Below are 15,948 nucleotides of genomic sequence, written 5' to 3' on the forward strand. Positions count from 1 at the left end.
AGGTCAGGAACCCCACCCAGAACGCCTTCTTTGTGTGGTTCATCTTTTCCTTTTCCTGAATATAGGATGGTTTCTCCTGTTCCGAATTTGATTTCTCCATCGGCATTCCATCTTGTTTTGCAGAGTTTGAGCGGAGTGAGATTATAGCTTTTCACTTCTTTTAAGATTTGAGCACAAATTCTTGCTTCTCTCATGGTTCGAACATTCCACGTTCTATTATAAGTAAGTGTTTTCTAGAGGAATAGTTAGAGAGTCCTTGGGGCCAGAAGGTCTTATGTCAAACAGCTTCCTATCGGCTTTCATTGCAGTATGCCATATCTTTTCCCCAGGCAAAATAAAGATCTTTGGATATTGTGAAGGTTTCTGTAACAAGTTTTTTTTATTTATACATGGATGGGTGGTTAGCTGGTGCACAATTCTAGAACTTGGAGAGCCAGGTTTTATATGAGTTTCCCTCCTTAGATTAGTGGCCTTGCAAGCTGGTGAGTCCAGTCTACCCATAGTTTGCAGTCGGAAGTTGTCTATCTTCTAGAATGACAGCCAAGATTAGCAAGTTGTATTCTCTTAGGCTATGGTGGTCCACGACACCTTATTTTGTATTATTTGGTGCAACTCTCAGGACAGATGGCTCTCCCTCATCGCTGCTATCCGAAGGACACGCCTCTACACCATATAGCCCCAGCTCGAAAGAATTCCACCTAACGCTTATGAATTATTTTTCATGTGATAATGTAATAAATATAACGCATTATTCAAAAAGAATATGAAACTTTATTTTCTCAAGCAGAACATACAAAACATTAACTGAAAACCCTTAAGACACCACCATATCAATGATTGAAATGAAAAAAATAAAATATAGGCATTATCTTTGTTTAAAAATAATAATTTAAAATATAGAAATTAATTTTTTTAAAAATTATATTAAAAAATAATTATAATACTAATTATAATATAATCATCATCGTCACCACCATAATAATAATATTAATATAATAATAATAATAATAATAAAATAATAATAACAATAATAATAAAATTTATTTAAAAAATAATAAAAAATAAAATTCCCTTTATTCATCCCATAGGGGAAATTTGTCTCTAGGGTCTATTCCAAGGGAAGACTAGAATAACTCAGGCATCAGCCGCAGTGCAGCACCGCAAATTGAGCTAGGGCGAGATGACTTGCTCAAGGCCACACAGCGCAACAGCGAGTGATCGAACTCGGTACCTTTCGGGTACGAAGCAAAGACCGTACCACTGAGCCACGTTGATAACAATAATAATAATAATAATAATAAAGTAAATGCCATTTAAATAAAAGTGAAAAGAATCTCATACAAAAACAGATGTATAAATCAAATTTGTTTTAAAACTGTCAAATGCTCAATAAAAAAATTGCTTTAGACAATTTCATTTCTTTGTTATACAAAAAATGCAAACTGGATGAAAATGATATGGGAAATAACAAATGTTATCGCAAGAAACGAAAACTGGGAACAATATTAAAAAATAAATAAAAATTGGTTGCAAAAATGTGAAATAATACTGTATCACGAAGGAGAGCTATTCTGTTCTGTTATAAAAGATATAGTTTCTTTTTTTTTTTTTTTTTTTCATAAATGTGATTTAAAAAGGGAAATTTTCTAAGTTTGAAATTAATGTGATTAAAATTAAAAATGGTCACCTAGACGGTGAGTTGACCAAGGTTAACTCTACATTCTGAAAAGATATTGTTTTTATTATGAAAATACATTACTATCAAAAAGTATTAGGAAACTAAACAGGAAAATAATGGAATCTATAATTGATATATCACAACAAAGTCACGATGTGAAAGATTATATAACTGAATTGATTTTTATTGAAAATGGCTTGCTTATTGTTATTGGGGGTTTTTTAGAGACGTTGAGGGGAGGAGAAAGCAAGTCTACATTTCCTACAGAACAATATGTCACAAAAAGCATGCAACTCTACCAGTGGATAAATATTCTGGGAAGTAGTAATGCCCAATTCCCACCAAACATTTGTCTTCTGTGATACAATACTGCTGCCCAGTTTTTTATTTGTACAAAAGGCACAAAGTTAAAAACTGAAGCAGATTTATTCTTGGGAATATCCACCACTTAATTTACAGATCAATTTGTGTTATCAAGGTATATTACAATCAATAATTGTTGAACTAATCAAATCAAGTCCATAATGCAATGTGAAGAAGTGACAAAGACAAAGTTTGTGTTTCTGTTTTTCAGGGTTTTATGCGCTTGCAACACATTTAAGTCAAATCAAATCAGCAGCTGTAAAAAGGAAGAAATTGGGGTAGTAAAAAAAATTAGATTTATTATTAAAAGCATCAAAGACAAAGGGTACTGGTTTATCCCAAGAGCTTCCTACCAGTTTACTTAGCTTGAAATCACCTTAACGTCTCGTCAGACACAGGCACATGATCCAACGAAGAGGAATACCCTCCGAGGCGAAGCCCCCTCTTCCCAGGGCGAGGACAAAAACCAATCATATTCCAGGACAAAAACCAATCATATTCCAAGACAAAGACAGAAAGCAACATGTAGAAGGAAAAATAGAGCGGGATAGAAGGCACAACAATAGTGACCTTCCCACCCACCATAGGTCAGAATGAAGCTGCATGGAACTTAGTTTATTATTAATAATAATTATTTTTATTATTATTATAATTTATTATTATTATTATTATTTTGTTTGTTTTTAAGGGTTTTACAGCGATGGTAACACATTTAGGTCATATCAGCGTCAGTAAAAAGGAAGAAAATGGGATGGTAAAAAGTTCTAGAATTACAATTAAAGCATCCAAGAATAAGGGAGACAAAGGGGAATTGGTTCAAATAGGGAGCAGATGTAGATTCCAAGAGCACACTATCACTATCAGTGTACTTAGTTTGAGATCACTAAATGTCTCATCCAGACACAAGCACAGGTCCCCACCAAGAGGAACAAACTCAATTGTTTACAAATCATATATATGTAAAAGGAAAAATAATACAGCGCATAACAGAGAGATGATTTACAAGGAAAAAAAATCATCTCCCAAAACTCTAACAATACATTTCACTCTTTCCCTTCCAGCCAGGGTATCCGGCCAGGGCCAGGACAAAACCAAGAGTAATCTCATTCCAAGACAAAGACAGAAAGCAAGTTGGAAAACTGATATAGGGGGATAGAAGACGCAGTATGTACCTCCCTTCCCACTATGGGAGGTCAGGAACCCCACTCAGTATTATTATTATTCTCATCATCATCATCATTATTATTATTATTAATATCATTGTTATTATTATTATTGTTATTATTTTTATTATTATTATTATTATTGTTTGTTTGTTTTTTTACATAATAATAATAATATAAAAGTTGAATTTAAAAACCTTATATCTTTGTGAGATGGTAAGAAATGTAAATATTTTGGCTGCAGTTTTTTTTAAAGCTAAAGCTTCTTTTAGGCGGGTCTTTAAATTTTAATTTCCATATTTGAAACTAATGTACGGTAATTAAATTTCAATTCTTAGAGCGAGTCAAAAAATCGGAGAAAATGTGAGTGTATTGATAAATATTAAAGAGTGTTGTTACTAGTGTTGATATATTGTTTTGATTATCAGAAGATCATATATTTATTTATTCTTATTTTTTATTTGCTATAATTCCTATGTACTCCAAGTAATTTTGAATTGAATTGAACTAAATCATAAAAATAATCGTTATGAAAGCAGCATTTGAGATACTTAACCCCTCCCCTTCTCCAGAAAAAAAATAATAATAAAAATATTAATAAACATGGCTTCATGACTTCCCAAAAATATAGATATTCGTCCATTTTAGCAAAGAAAAATTAAGACAACATATCAAAAATCACTGCACCAGGAACAAAAAGTTTCATATAAGCAATGAGGCAGCAGGAGAAATTACTTGTCAATAAGAACATATATGCGATACACTGTTAGTTCAGTATTGTTAAATCAGCTTTTTCTTTTTGTTTTTAGGAGTTTTATGGTGCTTGCAGCACTCTTAGGTCATTTCAGCACCAGTAACAAGGAAGATAATAGTAATAGAGGAAAAGTTGTAGATTTGAGGTTAAAATGGTTCAAATACGAAACAAGATTCCACGAGCAATCCAAAAATATACCTATTTTGACATTACCTTACTAAAAATCCCATCCATGCACAAGTAAACGATCCCGCGATGAAGGATACTCTAAAATGTTTACAAAGTACAATATAATGAAAACAAAAAACTATAATATTACATGAGAGACAGATGATCTTTGAAAAAAAAAGGTACCTGACCATTTCCCTTCAAGCCTAGGATCTGCGCCAGTACCATGAAAAAACCCCACAAAAAACAGGCAATTTCAATCCAGAACAAAGACAGGGAGCAACATGGAAAAGGAAAACAGATATGGGGGATAAAAGACCAAGCACCTGACCTCTCTATAACAAACGAAGAGGAACCAAATTTTCAAAAATAACAATATCCTCATACAATTCCGCACTATAGGTAATTGTAACATTCACTCAGCTTTTACTTCTACACAAATATCAATTTCAAGAAATCTGAGACATGTCTTATATTTGCAAATGAGACAAAAAAAAACAATTTAAAAAAAAGGGAAAGTTTAAAGAGTTTGAAAAGTGTAAGGTGCTTGAACACTCTTAACCAGATTAGCCCCTAGAGGCTTAGGAAAAGGGACAAAAGATGAACCTAAGTAACAAATTGGATGTTCTGTAGGAATGGAATTACTTTCACAATTGTTTTGCTGTGATCTTGAGCCCATAGTTTCCTTCATCCTCTATTTACCTAAGTTATAAATTGGAAGTAAATTGATAGTTGCGTTTCAATATACAGGGTGCTGCTTTATTATGACCCAATAGGGAATTTTGATAGTTCGTCAAGGAAAAGATATTCACTCACACGTTTTACCATCTGATAGGGAATTTATGATAAAATTTTGTTTGGTTTCAGTTTGAATGAGCAGTTATTTTTCAATCATGTAAATTGTAAGGTATGGCAAATTTCAGTTTGCACTCACGTTTATGCTGAAATCATAATTATATATAAATATTCCTCAATCATGGATTTACAAAGACTTAATTCAACATAACTTCTAAATCATTTTTCTTACACGGCTTGTTAACTGCCACATGAGGGACACATCAAAAACTGCATATATTCTTTTATGTCATATCCTAGACCTTAGAATTGGCGCACATTTAAAATGGGTATCTAATAAAACCTACTTTATTTGTACACATTGTGTGAAAAAAAAAGATGAATATATCTCTATTAGCTTTTTGAGCTATTAAATTTCCTTTGGGGAAATAATAAAAAAGATAACACCCTGTATATAACCTGCTATAGCTGTTTAACTATTTTTTTTTGTGAATGAAATTTTAAAAAATCAAAAAACATATTATTTTTATTTGTTTTTGTTTTTAAGGGTTTTACGGCGATTGCAACACTTAGGTTATATCAGCGCCAGTAAAAAGGAAGAAAGTTGGATAGTAAAAACATTCTAGATGTACAGTTAAACGGACTTGAGGAAAAAGTAAGACATACGGGAAATGGTTCAAATAGGGAACAGATCAGTGTACCTACTTAGATTGAGATCACCTAAATGTCTCCAGACACCAGCACAAGATCCCACTAAGAGGAATACACTCAAATGTTTACAAATCATATGTGAAAACATAACAGTACATAACGGATAGATGAATTACAAGGAAAAAAATATCATCTCCCAAAACTATAACTATGCAATTGACTGTTTCCCTCCCAGCCAAGGACATAGGCCAGGGTCAGGACATAATTAATCTCATTCCAAGACAACGAAAGAAAGCAATTGGAAAACAGATAAAGGGGGATAGAAGAGAGAACACGTACCTCCCTGCCCACGATGGGAAGTCGGGAACCCCACAGAGTATTTTATTTTTAAAAGAACAAAAACAAAACAAAAGAAATAGAGAGGGGTGTAATTTAATGATGACGATAATGATGTGGTGTAAGAGACTACTAAAAGTGAAAAATAGTTATGCTCACGATTATTGCAATAAAGCTAGCTTGACCCATCTAAGGACATCTACGAAACGGTTATAGGGCCAATTATTGTTTTAAAGAGGCCTTTTTTAAAAATTTCACTAGTCATTAACTTCAAGAAATTTAAAATTGAGAGAGATACCATCGGGAATATTTCTTTATCCCCAACCCAGAAATTTCAAACATTGTCATTTCATGGCCATCATCTCATTAACAGACCTGACAACTTTTGTTGTTTGTTTTTAAGGGTTTTACAGCACTTGCAACACGTTAAGGTTATATCAGCGCCAGTAAAAAGGAAGAAAATGGGATAGTAAAAAGTTCTAGAATTACAATTAAAGCACCCAAGAGAAAGTAAGACAAAGGGGAACTGAGAACAAATAGGGATCAGATGTAGATTCCAAGAGCATACCATCAATGTACTTAATTTGAGATCACCTAAAAGTCTCATCCAGACACAAGCACAGGCCCCAACTAAGAGGAATACACTCAAATGTTTACCAATCATATAATATAATATGCAAACTAAACATAATACAATGCATAACAGAGAGATGATTTACAAGGAAAAAAATATCATCTCCCAAAACAATAACTATGCATTTGACTGTTTCCCTCCCAGCCAGGACTCCGGAAAGGGCCAGGACAAAACCAAGTAACCTCATTCCAAGACAAAGACAGAAAGCATGTTGGAAAACAGATATAAGGAGATAGAAGACACAGTATGTACCTCCCTGCCCGCAATGGGAGGTCAGGATCCCCACCCAGTGACAACTTTTCATAGACAAAATTCTGGGAAATTCATGGGCAAATCTGGGACTGAAATATCGATGTGATGGTGCTAATGTTGGTGGTGATGAGGATGATAGCAGTAGTAGTAGTGTCATTTGGTCACATTCCATCTCCACTTTGCAGTTATTTAACCATTCAATAAAAGTCTCATCAGCCTTGTGAATCACCTCATATCCTCCAGGTGCTGCTTTATTTGGGTACTGTGGATTAAAGCTGTCCATGTTTTGCCTGATGCCATTGCAAAAAGGGCAGTTTGGTAATGTTTTGCTTCTCCAATCATCAAACTGTTGCAGGTGAATCATTGTTTTCTATTTAATGTGCAAGTGCACACATACAGGCAGCTGCCGTGTTGGTGTAATTATTTTTAGGGTGCCTGAGATAGTCCTCATGGAGTTATTCAGCAGGGTGTCTAATTTTTTGGTGTGACATTAGCTGGATCAAACTGCTGATGATGATGATGACAATTGATGATGATAATGGTGGTAACAATGGTTATGATGACGACAGCGATAATTATCTTTTTTTCCTGATTAATAAAATACAATCAGTTTGGGCAAAGGCATTCATCGCAGGCAACCACCATGTTGGTGTACTTTATTTTTAGGGTGCCTGAGATAGTCTTCATGGAGTCATTATTTTTATTTGTTTTTAAAGGCTTTACGGCACTTGCAACACTTTTATGTCATTTCAGCTCCGGTAAATAGGAGGAAAATAGATAGACAAAAAATTATAGATTTACAATTGAAAGCACACGAGAGAAAGTAAGACAAAGGGGAATGGTTCAAATAGGGGAACAGATCTAATTTCCAAGAGCACACTATCAATGTACTTGTTTGTTTTGTTTGCTTTTGAGGGATTTACGGCGCTTGCAACACATTAAGGTCATATCAGTGCCAGTAAAAAGGAAGAAAAGGGGATAGTAAAAAGTTCTAGAGTTACAATTAAAGCACCCAAGAAAAGGTAAGACAAAGGGGAGTTGGTTCAAATAGGGAAAAGATGTAGATTCCAAGAGCAAACTATCAATGTACTTAGTTTGAGAACACCTAAAGGTTTGTTGTTTTGTCTTCAAGGGTTTTAATGCGCTTGCAACACATTTGGGTTATATCAGCACCAGTAAAAAGGAAGAAAATGGGATAGTAAAAAGTTCTAGAATTATACTTAAAGCACCCAAGAGAAAGTAAGACAAAGGGGAACTGGGAACAAATAGGGATCAGATGTAGATTCCAAGAGCATACCACCAATGTACTTAGTTTGAGATCACCTATAAGTCTCATCCGGACACAAGCACAAAATCCAACAAACAGGAATACACTCAAATGCTTACATTATAAATTCAAAATAACAAATATAATAGTACATAACAGAAAGATGATTTACAAGGAAAAAAATATCATCTCCCAAAACAATAACTATGCATTTGACTGTTTCCCTCCCAGCTAGGACTCCGGCCAGGGCCAGGACAAAACCAAGTAATCTCATTCCAAGACAAAGACAAAAAGCATGTTGGAAAACATATAAGGGGATAGAAGACACAGTATGTCCCCCCCCCCCCCCCCCCTGCCCATTATGGGAGGTCAGGAACCCCACCCAGACCTAAAAGTTTCATCCAGAAACAAGCACAGGTCCCCACTAAGAGGAACACGCTCAAAGGTTTACAAATCATTATATATGAAAAAGAAAAAATAATACAGTATATAACTATAACAGAGAGATGATTTGTAAGGAAAAAAATATCATCTCTCAAAACTAAATACATTTGACTGTTTCCCTCCGAGCCAGGGTATCCGACCAGGGCCAGGACAAAACCAAGTAATTTCATCACACGACAAAGACAAAGCAAATTGGAAAACATATATAGGGAGATATTGTTTTGTTTTTAAGGGTTTTATGGCGCTTGCAACACATTTAGGTTATATCAGCTCCAGTAAAAAGGAAGAAAATGGGATAGTAAAAAGTTCTAGAATTACAATTAAAGCACCCAAGAAAAAGTAAGACATAGGGGAACTGGAAACAAATAGAGATCAGCTGTAGATTCCAAGAGCGTACCACCAATGTACTTAGTTTGAGATCACCTATAAGTCTCATTCGGACACAAGCACAAAATCCAACAAAGAGGAATACACTCAAATGCTTACATTGTTTGTTTTTTGTCTGTTTGTTTTTAAGGGTTTTAAGGCGCTTGCAACACATTAAGGTCATATCACCGCCAGTAAAAAAGGAAGAAAATGGGATAGTAAAAAGTTCTAGAATTACAATTAAAGCAGCCAAATGCTTACATTATACATTAAAAATAACAAATATAATAATACATAACAGAGAGATGACTTACAAGGAAAAAAATATCATTTCCCAAAACAATAACTATGCATATATGGTGTTATCAGATATTTCCTTATAATGTTTGTTTGTTTTTAAGGGTTTAATGGCAACACATTAAGGTTATATCAGCGCCAGTAAAAAGTTCTAGAATTACAATTAAAGCACCCAAGAAAAGGTAAGACAGATTGGAATTGGTTCAAATAGACGTAGATTCCAAGAGCACACTATCAAAGTACTTAGTTTGAGATAACCTAAAAGTCTCATTCAGACACAAGCAAGATAAAGAGGGATAAAAGACACCGTAAGCACCTCCCTGCCAACTATGGGAGGTCAAGAACCCACCCAGAAATTTCCGAAATAAAATCAGGAGAGTTGGCCAGTCTACATAATAAGATCATTCTAATGTTACTCCAGTATACTCAAAATCTACAATCTGACATAAAAGCCCTTCAGGTTTGTGCTTCAAGATTCGTTTGAACAATGAACAGCTCTCATAGCCTTGAAACAGACATGATGGTGTAGCTTAATAACTCATTCTCATGTTCAAAATATCAAATTATACAATTCCACCTTACCAAAACGGCTATACAAGACATTTCAAACCTTGACCTCAAAAGAAAAATCTCTCAAAAACAGTGACACAACGGTATGCAAACAAACACTTCAAATATTCATTTGCACTCTGCATCATCAAAGATAGGATACTCTTACAGAAACAAGCGTGAACATTTTTTTTTTTTTGTTGTTGTTTTTTTTTTAAGGGTTTTACGGCGCTTGCAACACATTAAGGTCATATCAGCGCCAGTAAAAAGGAAGAAAATGGGATAGTAAAAAGTTATAGAATTACAATTAAAGCACAAAAGAAAAGGTGAGACAAAGGGGAATTGGTTCAAATAGGGAACAGATGTAGATTCCAAGAGCACACCGTCAACGTACTTGGTTTGAGATCACCTAAAAGTCTCATCCAGACACAAGCACAGGTCCCAACTAAGAGAAATACACTCAAATGTTTACAAATCATATAATATAATATGTAAACTAAACATAATACAATGCAAAACAGAGAGATGATTTACAAGGAAAATAATATCACCTCCCAAAAACATAACTATACATTCGACTGTTTCCCTCCCAGCCAAGGAACTCCGGCCAGGGTCAGGACAAAACTAAGTAATCTCATTCCAAGACAACGACAGGTAACAATTGGAAAACAGGTACGGGGGGATAGAAGACACAGTATGTACCTCCCTGCCCACTATGGGAGGTCAGGATCCCCATCCAGAAGCGTGAACAGTCTTGGACATCTTCAAAGACTGTTAAAACACTCAAAATTAAACATTCACAATGACTGTCAGATTCAACATCCCCAATGCTGAGAATAAAATCTATCTCAAGTCTATCTAGATATTTTGTCAAATATTGTGAGTTTAGTTGCTTATGTTGTGTACTGAAAAAGGGTTCTAATCCCAAAGCATCCAGTGTTAAGTACTTTGTTCTTTTTTTAAGATGTTATTTTCTGTTTTGTTCAATGCTTTTCACAGTCCACAAATTTTAGAAGCTTAATATTCGCTTTAACATAATGAGATACAGATTCCAAACTGAGGCGACAATTTCTTTCCATGGAGATGGTCACTGTTATCTTGTTTCAATTTCAAAAGTTCTGGGTTTCTCAATCAAAAGTATGAATCAATTGAAAGAAAGGAGTGATGGGAGATTCAACTTCTCTTTTGGAATGAGATGGGAGATTCAACTTTTTAAACAAAATATATAAGCTACAGCTGCCAAGTGATCAAATCAAAATAAACAGTTTAATACAGAGGAACAGCTTACTTTGTTTAAGGTTTTTACACGCTTGCAACCATATCAGGTAATTTCAGCACAAGTCAAAAGGAGAATATAATATAAGAATAGTCAAAAGATTTAAATCAAACGAACAAGCACATAAGTAAAAGAGGACAAGTTTGACAGAGATCAGAAGTATATTCAAGAGCAAAATATCCTTGTAGCTCTTCTGAAGCCATCTAAAAATCCTAAACCCAGATACCACTACTGGATCTCTGCCAAAAAAAGGATAACCTCAAATGGTTACATAAAAAGACAATATAAAAGAACATAACAATGACAAAATAATAGAGAGATGATTTATAGGGAAAAATGCAGCTTCCCTCACCAAAAATAAATCCTTTAAACAAAAGGCTCCAGACCAAAGTTGAAAGGTCTCATTCCTGAACACGGACATAAAACCTCATAGAATGGAAAATATAGGGAGATAGAAAAGAGAGCTAAAATGACATATTTGCTCACCATGGGAGGTCAGAAGACCCATCCTAAATGAGGAGGAGAATACGACATTAGAGTATTCCGTCAATTTTGTAGATGCAAGCAAAGCATTTTCAAGAAGCTGATCTTCACAATACAATTCCATGAAAAAATGTTGATGTTGAGAACTAGTCATCAAAAAAAAACTAAGGTCAACATGAAATCTATTGCATCATGTTTTTAGAAAGGCACTCTGTCAAAAATCATACATTCTATCACTTGTGATTCTTTTAAAATAAGTAACAAAAAGAAATATCTTTTTAAAATATGCTTAAAAGGCTTGGAAAAGCTTACTATACATACAATTATATAATTATTAATCCGAATTCTTTGTAGCCTCAAATGGTTTTGATTTTAAACAAAGGATTGGATTAAAATACTTAGAAGGAAGTATTATCATGTCTTCATTCACTGCCCGAAATTATACAATTATAAATTTTGATGACTGTTTTCATATCTAATGTGGAGAAGAAAAAAAACCCAATTGGATAAAGACTTTAAGAAATAACACACAGGGATCATTGTTTTAATCTATTATTCATAACTATAGAAAGACATTAAATTGCTTTAGGATGTTATGTTCTTTAATTAAGACCAAGTACTTTTTGTTTGGAGACAAATGAAATCCATTCTCCATAAATAGAAAGGTCAATGATAAAGGGAAATGGAAGAACAAAACACATATGGAAGGACCTTTATAGTCAATGTGACGAACAAAGCAACTTTAGGTCTTATATTTGTTTTAAAATAAATTATAATAATAAGGATAATAATAAAAGTAGTAGTAGTAGTAAATAAATAAATGAATAAAACAAAACAACAATGCTGCGTATATTTTTTCCTTTCTTAATGAAACATCTTTGAATTTAAATTAATTTCGAAATATTAAATTGATATAGAAGCATTATTATTTTCATTCTCAAAGTATAGGAAAATAACATTTTGAAGAGCACCTAAGTTAAACCCTACCAATGTTTAATATTATTAACATATAAAAATGTGGAAGACGCATTTCATTTTTAATCAAAATAGTATTCATACATTTATATAATCTAAATCTTTCTCTAATAAAACAACCTTAAAAATGAAGTTCAGATCAGTATCATATGAAAATCAATATATGATAGAAAAAGACCTTTGCCCAATAGCCCAATCCTGAGCTCCTTTTTTAGTTGTTGCTTTTACAATTCTTTCAAAGAGATCATGGAATGTGAAAAATTAGTGATCATGATCACAAATTATTTTTACATGTGTATGAACAAAACCTGACACAATTCTAGAGATTAAAATGAGTTTCTAAAATTATTTTAAGTATAATTGTACTTATGACATTGGGGTGGCTTAAATTCTAACTATCCATATGAAGAAAAGGATATACAAGAAAAATCTACCACCATATTTACAATTTTTGACCCAGGGGTTGACCATCTATTCGAATGAACAATGGTTAAAAGACATCACAAACTTACGTATACACTTAACAAATGCACAATGAATTTCATTAATAAATAAATCACAGTTGAAGATCTTACGAATTCTAAAACTTCACAAAGAAGTACACCAATTACCAATCACCAATCATTCTACTTGACTCATCACTCCAATAAGTCTAATTTGAACAAAGCTATGACTCATTTTTTAGGAGATGACATTTACAATCTGATGGCAACAGCTATTCACCGATCTTAAGAGAGAAAAAAAGTTTTAATTAAATAATAATTTCACGCAAAACACTACAAAGTAAAAATATTTTTGTGTGATGTCCATTCAATGTGGAAGCTTAAAACCGTGGCTGTTGTAAAATATTACACAACATATCTCATATACAATTCAACACAAAAACTCTTTTTTTATATATATATATATATATATATATATATATATATATATATATATATATATATATATATATATATATATATATATATATATATATATATATATATATATATATATTTTAAAAAAGAATTTTCAAAACCCACATCATTTGATTAAAAAAGGAATCCAAAAAACAGGTTCTAAAATTAAAAATATGCAATATTGTAAGTTCAAAAATTATTAGAAATACAAAATGTGAAGCCCAAGAAAGTTATAATTAGATACAAATGCATTAAAGCTGACTAGGATTAAAAGAGATTCTTTATAAATCATTTTCATATTTTGTGCAGTATGAAATGGCAAAGATGGCAATAAATATTTTCAGATGAAAAGTTAAAATCTTAAAAATAATGATACACAATGTTATTTGTTTATGACTCAAACGAATTGAATAATTTAAAATAAAACATATCTCTTAAATTGTGAGTTGTCCAATCACAAGGTTTTTATTCACTTTTCGATTACTCAGTAGGACATAGGAGACAATAATTTATTTTTCATTCAAACTTAAAAGATAACCATGTTTTTCTCCAAAACAGTGAAAATTATTTTTAAAAATATGGAATGCATTTATTCTCTCTGAATGGACTAATAAAAGACGAACATTTTGAGTGAAAAGTTAAACTGGGAAAAGTGTTAAATATAAAAAGATATATAAATATATGTATTTACAGTTATACCCAATCAATGTCTGAGGGGGAAAAAATCACAGTTATAAAATACGAATATACAAAAAAAATATTTCAAAAATAATCTGCATGCAATAATAAATATTAAGTCTATACAATCTACATATCACTGTATAGATGGTTACAATATTGAAGATAAATGCTGATTTTTAGATGAGATACACTTCCTGCAAACTTCAAAAATCTGTTCAAGAGGGAAGAAGTGTTTTCAGCTCTTTAAAAAAAGGGTTTTTGGAGAAAAATAGGTTTGAACTCCTGTCCCATAACATTTTATTGATTGGAAACACTCAAGTATAACAATTCATAAGACAAGTATTGAGGATGCGATCTATTCAAATAACAACTGGAAAATTAACATATGTGACAAGTTTCAATGACTAGAATTTTTTTAATTTAACATTTCAAATATATCTTAGATCAGTGAAACCCTATCAAAGAAGATTTATCAAATCATTACAAAACATTAATGTTGATTGAAACCAAACAAAATAAATTAAGACTAAATCCTGATAGCAAAGAAAGCTGACAGGGGAAATGTTTGGGTTGTTTTTCTTTAATCGGCGCATGCTAAATTGACCTGCTAGAATAAAGGAATTGCTTGATGTAAGAACAAAAAAAGTTGATCAGTGCCGTAATGGCCATGGGGCCTGAATTTATCCTGATTTCTGTAACATTTTAGTGATAACAATTAACAATTGCTTGCTATCTTTTAAGATGATGCCATATTATCACAAAGTACTTTCTACCAGATCTAAACTACCCAGCTGCCCAATGACTGCCGGGTGAACTAATTTTTGCTGCACCTGAAAGTGATAGTGGTCCCTTTGTGATTACATGTGCTCTATCAACTCAGCTATTGGGACTCTCTTAGATGATGTTATATAAGTTTTGGAAACGAGAACTGCTTTTTTTCACAGAAGCAATATAAAAAACATACACTTTGATCAATGAAATGTACAGATAGGCCTCCGTACATATAAGATAAATAGAGAGATCATTCCTTACATTATAAATCCTGGCATTAAATCTTATATTATGTAACAGTGTGTATCATACTCAATTTAAATATAAAATTGTGTTTCCTTATCCCTTAAGGGGCGGTTTGGGTCTAATTATTAGGAAAATCCTTCGAAAAATTGATTTTGAGATTTTGGTGGAAATTGATATTTTATTACCCTAGAAATAATATAATTGAAGTCCAAATTCTTAAAGTAGACTATAAAGGCATGAAAAACACAGTCGAAAATGGTACAGATAGTAAGAAAAGTGTGAAAAACGGGAAGCTATTTTGCTATTTTCTAAAAATGTCATATTTCTAAGGGTATGGGATACTGTGTCAAACGTTTCTCTGAATCTATTCAATGAAATTGTCTGAAAATTTCGACAGTTATCACAGAGATAATGTATTGTGTCACCATAGAGAGATTTTATTGATAAGATATGTGAATTTTGAATTATAATCCTAATTCTGAATTTTTAACGTCAATTTTGTCATGACATTTTGATTCTCAACTTTGTAATGTTCTAATAAAAATTCCATAAGCTAAAGCCGTAAAATCTCTCTATGGTGACACACTATAGTACAATGTTGACAAGAGGGAAGAATATGGAGGTCATTCCTTCATTAGTTTTTTTGGAACGTTTGCCACAAGATTGTTATATTTTTTGATGTCAGACCCCCAAATTAGGTCGCAAAATGGGTATCAACACAGATAATTAAAATTTTTCACCATAAATGTTGTTTTTTAACCTATAATGACGATACAGAATGATTAAAACCGCCCAATATTGGTAATTAAAATTTTTTTGGAAAAGACCCAAACCGCCCCTTAAAACATTGTCAAAAAAAAAACAAAGACACAAAAAATATATATATATTATTAAATA

This window comes from Berghia stephanieae, chromosome 2, assembly GCF_034508935.2.
Source record: "Berghia stephanieae isolate SIO BIC M18660-M18661 chromosome 2, UCSD_Bste_1.3, whole genome shotgun sequence".
Classification (NCBI taxonomy): domain Eukaryota; kingdom Metazoa; phylum Mollusca; class Gastropoda; order Nudibranchia; family Aeolidiidae; genus Berghia; species Berghia stephanieae.